This window comes from Microtus ochrogaster, chromosome 8 (assembly GCF_000317375.1).
Source record: "Microtus ochrogaster isolate Prairie Vole_2 chromosome 8, MicOch1.0, whole genome shotgun sequence".
NCBI classification, from domain to species: Eukaryota; Metazoa; Chordata; class Mammalia; order Rodentia; family Cricetidae; genus Microtus; species Microtus ochrogaster.
Window position 1 is genome coordinate 85,138,780 of NC_022015.1, and position 7,895 is coordinate 85,146,674.

Here is a 7,895-nt window from a genome sequence, read left to right on the forward strand (position 1 = left end):
TGTGTACAACCAACCTGTTTACCTTGGATTGTAAAAAGTTTGTTTACCCTCTCCTTAAGAGAGCTGTGTACAACCAACCTGTTTACCTTGGATTGCCCAAGCAGTTAACTTACAACCAACATGAATGCACTGTAAATTTGTTGTTTATCAGGGTTTCACTATGTTGTCCTGGTTGTCCCACAACTCTCCATGTAGTTCAGGCTGTCCTCAAACTCACAGATCTATCCCTTTGTGACCTTCCTGCGAGATTTGGGTTAAAGTCATGGCTACGTTAACTATAAGATTAACTACTCTTCCATGCCACTACCTTCAAATACGGCAAGCATGTGTGCAGCTATGAGGGTAAATCATAGAAAGAGCAAATGGATTGAAAGCATCCTTATAAAATGAATATCTGGCATAAGCATTGAAGACAACACATGGACTTGCTTGATAGCCTTTGTTGTCTAGGGCGATTGGGGGCAGCTAGAGCTAGGGATTTTGTCCTTTGAAAACTCTGTTAAAGATGTGTGTGAAGTGTCCCTCATTCCTTCCCCCATGTGATGCTTTCTACCCTGTTCAATAAACACCATGCAAAACCCTTTGTAGGACTCAGACATAAAGGCAGGGACGGACAAGACAAGGCAGCATCCAGCAGGCACAGATTCAGACCCATACAACAGACAGAAAATGACAGAGGGCACAGGGAGGCCTATTCAAGTCTGGGCTTGCTCTGGTTGAATCCCTCCAAGGGGAGGTGCTTCTAAATTTCCTTTCCTTAATGGGACACTGGCATACTTTGGGACTCTGAAGTTATAATTAATATATTCAAAGTGATGCATTTTTGGTATACCTTTAAAAATATTCTCTCAAAACTGACTTATAAATTGCAGTAGAAGAAAATAGTGACTTTTTCTGGAGTTGGCAGCAAGTGCACCTACTGCAGTTCTTTACAAGGAAGAATTAGCCTTGACATCGTCACATCGTGATTGAATGCCTACTGACTGCCATCAAGTACATTCTAACTTAAATTTACAAACATTATGGAATACTGTCATTGTATTATGATAAAGCAGATGATCGAATAAGGGAGAAGGAGATTGATTCTGATTGAGTGCTCTGGGAAAATCCCATTCCAGAGATAATTTAGTGGTCCCTTGATAGCTGAGGACAGTGTGTTAATCTAGGCTTGAGTTTCCTATAGTCAGTACTGGCAGCATGCTTTTCATTATAATCCATTCTTCACACAAAGCAGCTAAGTATGTTATTAGCCATAAAATAGCTGACTACATTTCTTATGCTTGTTTATTTGTAAAATATAAGTGCAAAAAGAAAATACTTTTCCCTTCTTGTATGACTAATAGTTTTTCTTCTTCTGTTCTTCATATTCTTTTGGCTAAATTTATTATAAAATACTTAATGGGTTTGACTTGTATTACAAATAAGTTTTTTCTTAGCAGTGCACTCATGTTTGCTTTTAATAAAGTTTCATCTGCAAAACTTACTTTATTGTTTTGGTGCCCTGTTAGTTTCTATTAGTAATTGACTTATGGAAATATTTAATATATGATAAACCCTCTGGAGTATGACAGTAGCACTTTAAGCCTTGGGTAGGATACAGGAGAGTAAGTGCCATTTTGTTACGAGGATGAGGAGTCTTTTTGTTATCAGAAACTAGCGCAGCCATATCTGATGGGAACGGCCAAAGTCATAAGGCCCGCACGGCTGCATGCCAAAGATTCAGCCAGGCTGAGCCACACGATGGCCACGGTGCTGTCTGTGGATTTCATCTCCACCTTTTGTGTACTTGGGAGACTTTTAATATTTGTACACTTTGGGGAAATTGGATTGATGAAAAATTTCTTATGAATTGTTTATGCTTTCTCCCAGGGATGCTATTTCTAAGCAGTATGTCCAGGACAGTCCTGAGCATACTACCTCTCTCCCTCTGCGCTTTTGGGATATATCCTCATCTACTTGACTGTCTTCCTTACACTTTGGGGGTTGTGACACGCATAAAGAAGCCGGAGGTCTCTTTATGAGGCTGTGAGATATTCTTGAAATATCTGTCCCTCTCCTTACTTAGGAGCAAGATAATCAAAACAAAGTCAACTTAACCAGGTGAAGGAGATGCAGTGGGCCGGAGGAGTTGACCACAGATAAGGATGTAAGCCTCTTCCCACTGCACACCCTGGCAGTGACGTGGCACAGACAGCAACAAAGGTAGATGAGCTGAAGGTACCTCTGCCCTACATAGAGACAGAGTGGGAAGATGATGGAAGAATGAGGTGTCAGGACCTCCCTTTCTGAGAACAGTTAGCTCATGCAGAGCCTCTGTGGTGTCCTAGGACCAAGGACAACAGAATGTCAGGATTAGACATCTAGACAGAGTCTATAAATATATAAAACACAGACATTGTATTACATCAGAATTATAATAATAGCTGCAGCAGCTTTGGCCTGAAGATTTTCCCTGGGCACTCTGTTTATTAAGAGTTAATAATACACTGCTTGGGACTTGTCGCTATTCCCAGCTTGAAGAGTTTGCTTTGGTCCTAGCATTCTTGAAGCAACCAGAGCTACCAGCCTGAGAAACCAGCTACCAGGCTGTCATATGCCTCTAGATTTTTAAAAATTGGGTTATGGGGTTAATGAGTACCAATGATAACTATCAATGATGTCAAAATGAGAGGAAATGATTGGAAATGATAACTTCTGTCATAGTTCATTAATGATGACTAAAAGAGGAACAAGAGGAAGTGAAATACATGTCCCAGAACAAAAATGATACGGTCTGTGTTTTGGAACAACATAAATGTATCCCTGCTTACTGAATTCTGTATAAATAAAGAAGCTCTTTGACTGTTAGTCAGTCAGGCTGCAAGATTCTCCTGACCATCATGGCCTGGTCTGCTTCCTCCCCTCACCAACTTCTTACATCCCTAGCAGGGACCACTGTCTCCAAGGGGATGTGCTTCTTCTCTGTCCATCTCTCCTAACAGGAAACTAAGAAGTGTCTGTGTTTGTTTCCTTCCTCAGACTCTCTTCCTGTGATATTTCCTTCCTCAGGTCTCTCTTCCTGTGATATTTCCTTCCTCAGGTCTCTCTTCCTAGTAATATTTCCTTCCTCAGGCTTGCTTTTCCTAGTTTTATTTGCAGAAAGGTCTATTTTCCTTCTTTCTTAACTTTAACTAGACATTCGATTCAACTTGGACAAATCTAGTGATTTTCCCCTTTAGGTATGATTCTCTGAAATGTATTTGTTTCTATGATGTGACCCTCAGGTTCACCTGGTTTGATAATAACATGGTCACTTTTTGTGCTCTCTATTCATGAGTGGTTTTTTTACTGTCTCGAGTTTGGAAAACAATGGTTTTAGGGGCAGAAGAAGTCAAATACTTGTCCATTTGGGACTAGATAGAAACCATTCATCTAGTGGATCAACATTTTTCTTTTATTTCTTTTGATGTGATATTTAACCATATAATAATGTATTGCTTGAAATTTTATGTCATAAGAATTTGGTACTATCTGTCTTTTAAAAAATTACTTTCTATATTATATCTTAATAATAAACATTATTTTGGGGGTAGAGAGGAAGCTCAATAAGTGAAGTGCTTGAGGGCCTAGTTGGCTCCTTGGAACTTGTGTAAAGACAGACAGGTGCTGAGGTTTGTTGTCTTCACTACCAGTGCTGTGGAGGGGAGGTGGGCAGGTCCCTCGGTCTTACTGCCCAGCCACCCTCACCTACCTAGAGAGGTGCAGGTCATTGAAGAATATGAAAATCTCAAAGGTGTTTGGTGCCTGAAGAACAACACCTGAGATCACACTCCTGTCCTCTCATCCTATGCACGCACACACACACGCACACGTGCACACACACACACGCACACACACATGCACACACACACTCACACGCACATACACATGCACACACACATGCACACACACACATGCACACATACACACAGACACTCCTGTCTGCCCTTCTACATAGACACACAGATACACACACATGCATGTGTGTTCACATACGTACTTACATTTCTATAAGGGTAAAATATCAATCCTTTGGTGAAACTTAAAAGATATATTTTAAGTATTATATGGAAATACTATTCCCAAACTGAAAACATTTATTTAAATATTCCAGGAGACTGGAAGTTAACATAAGAAACTGGGCATGCATTGGTTCCATTGTGATATATGTTCTTTAAAGTGCTAAACCAAGTGCTGTGATTCCAACCAGACTCTCTAGGAATCCACTCCCGGCATCTGTGCTGTGATCCCAACCAGACTCTTTAGGAATCCACTCCCGGCATCTGTGCTGTGATCCCAACCAGACTCTTTAGGAATCCACTCCCGGCATCTGTGCTGTGATCCCAACCAGACTTTTACTTTCAAATCCACGTTTCCGTGCGTCAGACACATTTTATATCCTCTGTAGTTTACATGTTTATCATAGGTCCAGCCTCCTGCATCATCCTCAGGTTTATTTCATATTGTTGGTCATTTTTATGCCAATAATATTGCTAATAGCTTTTACTGAATGTCTATTTAATTGTTTTTATAATGTACACAATTATTACAATTGTAACTATTTTGCAGATAAAGAGTATGTATAAAGACTTTATTTTATTTTGTTTTTTTGGTAAAAATCGATGACCTGAAAGAGGATACGAATAAGTAAATAATTTCATTCCAGTGCATTACAGGGAAAATCAGCAACACAGGGAATGCTGAGCAAGTCAGACAAGAAAATTACCAGTTTGAAGAATTTGGCAACATGAAAGAAAAAAAAATCAGCCAATAATGTTTGTGTGCTTGGATGGGTAGATTGTACTGTCTAGTTCCTGTCTGAGCATGCCCAGGTTTCCAATCACAGGGTTATTCAAGTGTCCACAGCCAGTTCTCTGCAGAATTGTGTCTGGAGGAATGGGTGTGCATGTCTTTTAGTGGGTTCATAAGCAGCCAGATGTGCATTCCTACCCACAGACCGGCAGCCAGATATGCACTCCTACCCACAGACCGGCAGCCAGATGTGCGCCCTTACCCACTTAATCTTACTCTCACTCAGATTAAATTGAGGTTTGGGCATTTTCTTCATCTGGCTTCTCAAGGCTAGCAAGACTGACAAACTGGAAGAGCCTATTGCAAGTGCGAATGACAGAACTTTGAATTATGTGGTTGTTTACCACATACTGTTACCTTATGCAAAATTTTACCATATTAAATGTCTAATCGGTAATATATATATATATATATAATATATAGACATTTCACTAAGATAATTAGCACAGAAGAACGCAAACGAGATTCAATGGCATGGTCTCCAAACCTCCAGAAGCTGTTGTTCTGTGGGAAATGACTGCTGGTTCTGTGTTTCTGCAGTGTGCTCTTTGTCTGTAGCTCAGCTGAGTAATCCTTCTACCTCCTTTTTTATCCTCATTGTTTAGTTTTGCTATAAGTTGCTACTGCAGCTTTATATTCATGGGGACAGAAATACATGTGACTATGTCATGTCCCTCTGGTGTGTATCTAGGCTATAAAATCATTGCCAAATAAAATTTCCCAAACCAAAGGCCACAGCATGATGGTTTCATAGGTGCTTATTCAGCAGAAAACAGTGGTCTCGAATGCTGACAACACAGAATAGTCTAGAAACTGCAGTGAAGTATAAATTTAAACAATTGAATTAGGTGCATTTGTGCTGCTTTACTCTGAAGCCTAATACACAGGGGAATGCTTGCAAAATGAGCTCACATAAAAGGTATTTTAATATGTTTTTCCAGAAATTATTAAAGTAACTATTCAAAGATAGTTTTTTAAAAACAGAAAATCTGCAAGAGTTCTGTTATAAGAAAAACTATAAAGCTTTTCCAGGAAGGATAAATAAAATCCAAGTGTTAAAATATTAATATACATTAATTTTAGTATTCATTGAAATATGCCTCAATATTTATCTTAAATTGTTCAGATTATGTTAAGAATGTTTATTTATTTTTCCAACACTTACATATTAACCATATATCTTGGTGTTTCTTTATTCCTTGTTTCACACCTTATCTTTCATTTGCAGATTTCTGAAATACTATATTTACATACTAAATTATACAAAATTAAGGGAACTATACAAATTTTTGTATGACTTTATATATAAAATGTGTTAGTGAATCTCTTTTAGTAAATACCAGATGTTTGGGACTATTCTAATACAAAACTTACTGCATATCTATACCTATCAAATATATGTTGACTAGTATATTAATAATCTGTTTTCCAAAGTCATAAAATGTTTTATATTTTATAATGTGGTCAAAACCAAAACTTCTAAGACATCCTTAGTAAGATATAACAAAGATACAGCGGAAGTTGCCATCTTCCCAAACACAATCCAGTGAGTTTTAGTATTGACAGAAATGGGCCCTCATGATTACCGTCTTATTTGGCAGAATTTTCATCACTCGCTCTACAGAAACAAAAGAACAAAATCATAACTAGAAAACAGGCAAAGCACCCTATCCGATTGGCAGCCTCCCCTTACCGTCCTGCTCCCCCTTCTCCCCGGCTTCCACGGCAATTAGAAATCCATCATCAGTATAGGTTGAATTATTCTTGAAATTTTCTTGTAATAAGATGTTTTAAAGACTTATTAGGTTTAAGTTTAATCATATATGAGAAGTGTTAACTTTTATTGTCAAATAATATTACAAATAATATCATGTCAAAATAATTATTAGTTAATGGACATTTGAGCTATCTTCCAGTTTCTTAGTTGTGAAGTATGTTATAAGCACATACTTATATTTTATTTTTTATTTTATTTTTCATTTTTTTACCTTTGTAGCACTGGGTTGGCTCTGTCATCTGCTCATTCTCCATTGACTGTTTTGATTCGCTCCAGACACGCAGTGGGACACAGTTGTGTTTCCAGTAGTCATCCATCAAAGTTCTCTGCTTTCTCATGCGTTCTGGCCGTTGTTTGCCTCTTCATTAAAGACACTGGGTGATGACATTTTTATCTACGCATGAGAAGTGGGGAGACAGAGAGAGACAGACAGAGATGTGCGTGCGCGTACACACACACAGAGAGAGAGAGAAAGAGAGAGAGAGAGAGAGAGAGAGAGAGAGAGAGAGAGAGAGAGAGAGCAGCAGTTGCGTCAAGGATTGTAATCTCTGAAATCCTGCCTCCTGTCTACCTCCCAAAAGTTCCATAACCTTCTAAATTGTCTTCTCAGGGAGAGAAGTGTTCAAATTCATGAGCCCATGGGGACATTTCTTATTTAAAATCACAGCGGTGTCAAAATAATTGCCCAAACAATGTCAGAAATACAGAAATACTTACTTTTTGGTTTCGGGATCTCAAACCCTAAATCTAGGCCTTATACTCATTTGAGTGCTCTCCGTGGCTGGTGTGCAGGCTCCAGCCGTTCCTTCCCTGCGCCTGTCTGGCTGTCTCAGCTCCTGAGCATGCTGGGTTGGACTCGTATGGTCCGAATTTATTTTGCAGCTTCAGTAGTGATTTTAGGGCCCACCACTTTGCTATAAATAAACAACTGGGGGGGTGTGTTTTCCCGGGGAAGCCTCTTTCTCCCACTTCGAATATTTCCTAGTTGCCTGTTTGTTTCGGTCCCATGAATGTTCCTTGTTTTGTGTTAGCTCATCTCTTGGTGTCTTCATTGTTGCTTAGGTCTTGTTTAGGCAGCTGTGTTAGAAAATAGTGAAGAGAGAATTGGGTGCAATGTTTGATTTAGTATTCTGAAGTAATAATTCTGAGAATAATCTGGGGGATTAGAGGTGTGCGCTGTGTGTTCACCTCACATTAGGGGTTGGAGGTGTGCACTGTGTGTGTTCACCTCACATTAGGGGTTGGAGGTGTGCACTGTGTGTGTTCACCTCACATGAGGGTTGGAGGT

At 39.2% G+C, this 7,895-nt stretch overlaps 1 protein-coding gene across 1 annotated transcript in view; it reads left to right on the plus strand.

Annotated features, from left to right (window-relative positions):
- The window catches only part of Atrnl1 (attractin like 1), a 558,188-nt gene that overhangs the window by 133,891 nt on the left and 416,402 nt on the right, over nucleotides 1-7,895 (plus strand). The gene's annotated exons all lie outside the window — the stretch shown is intronic.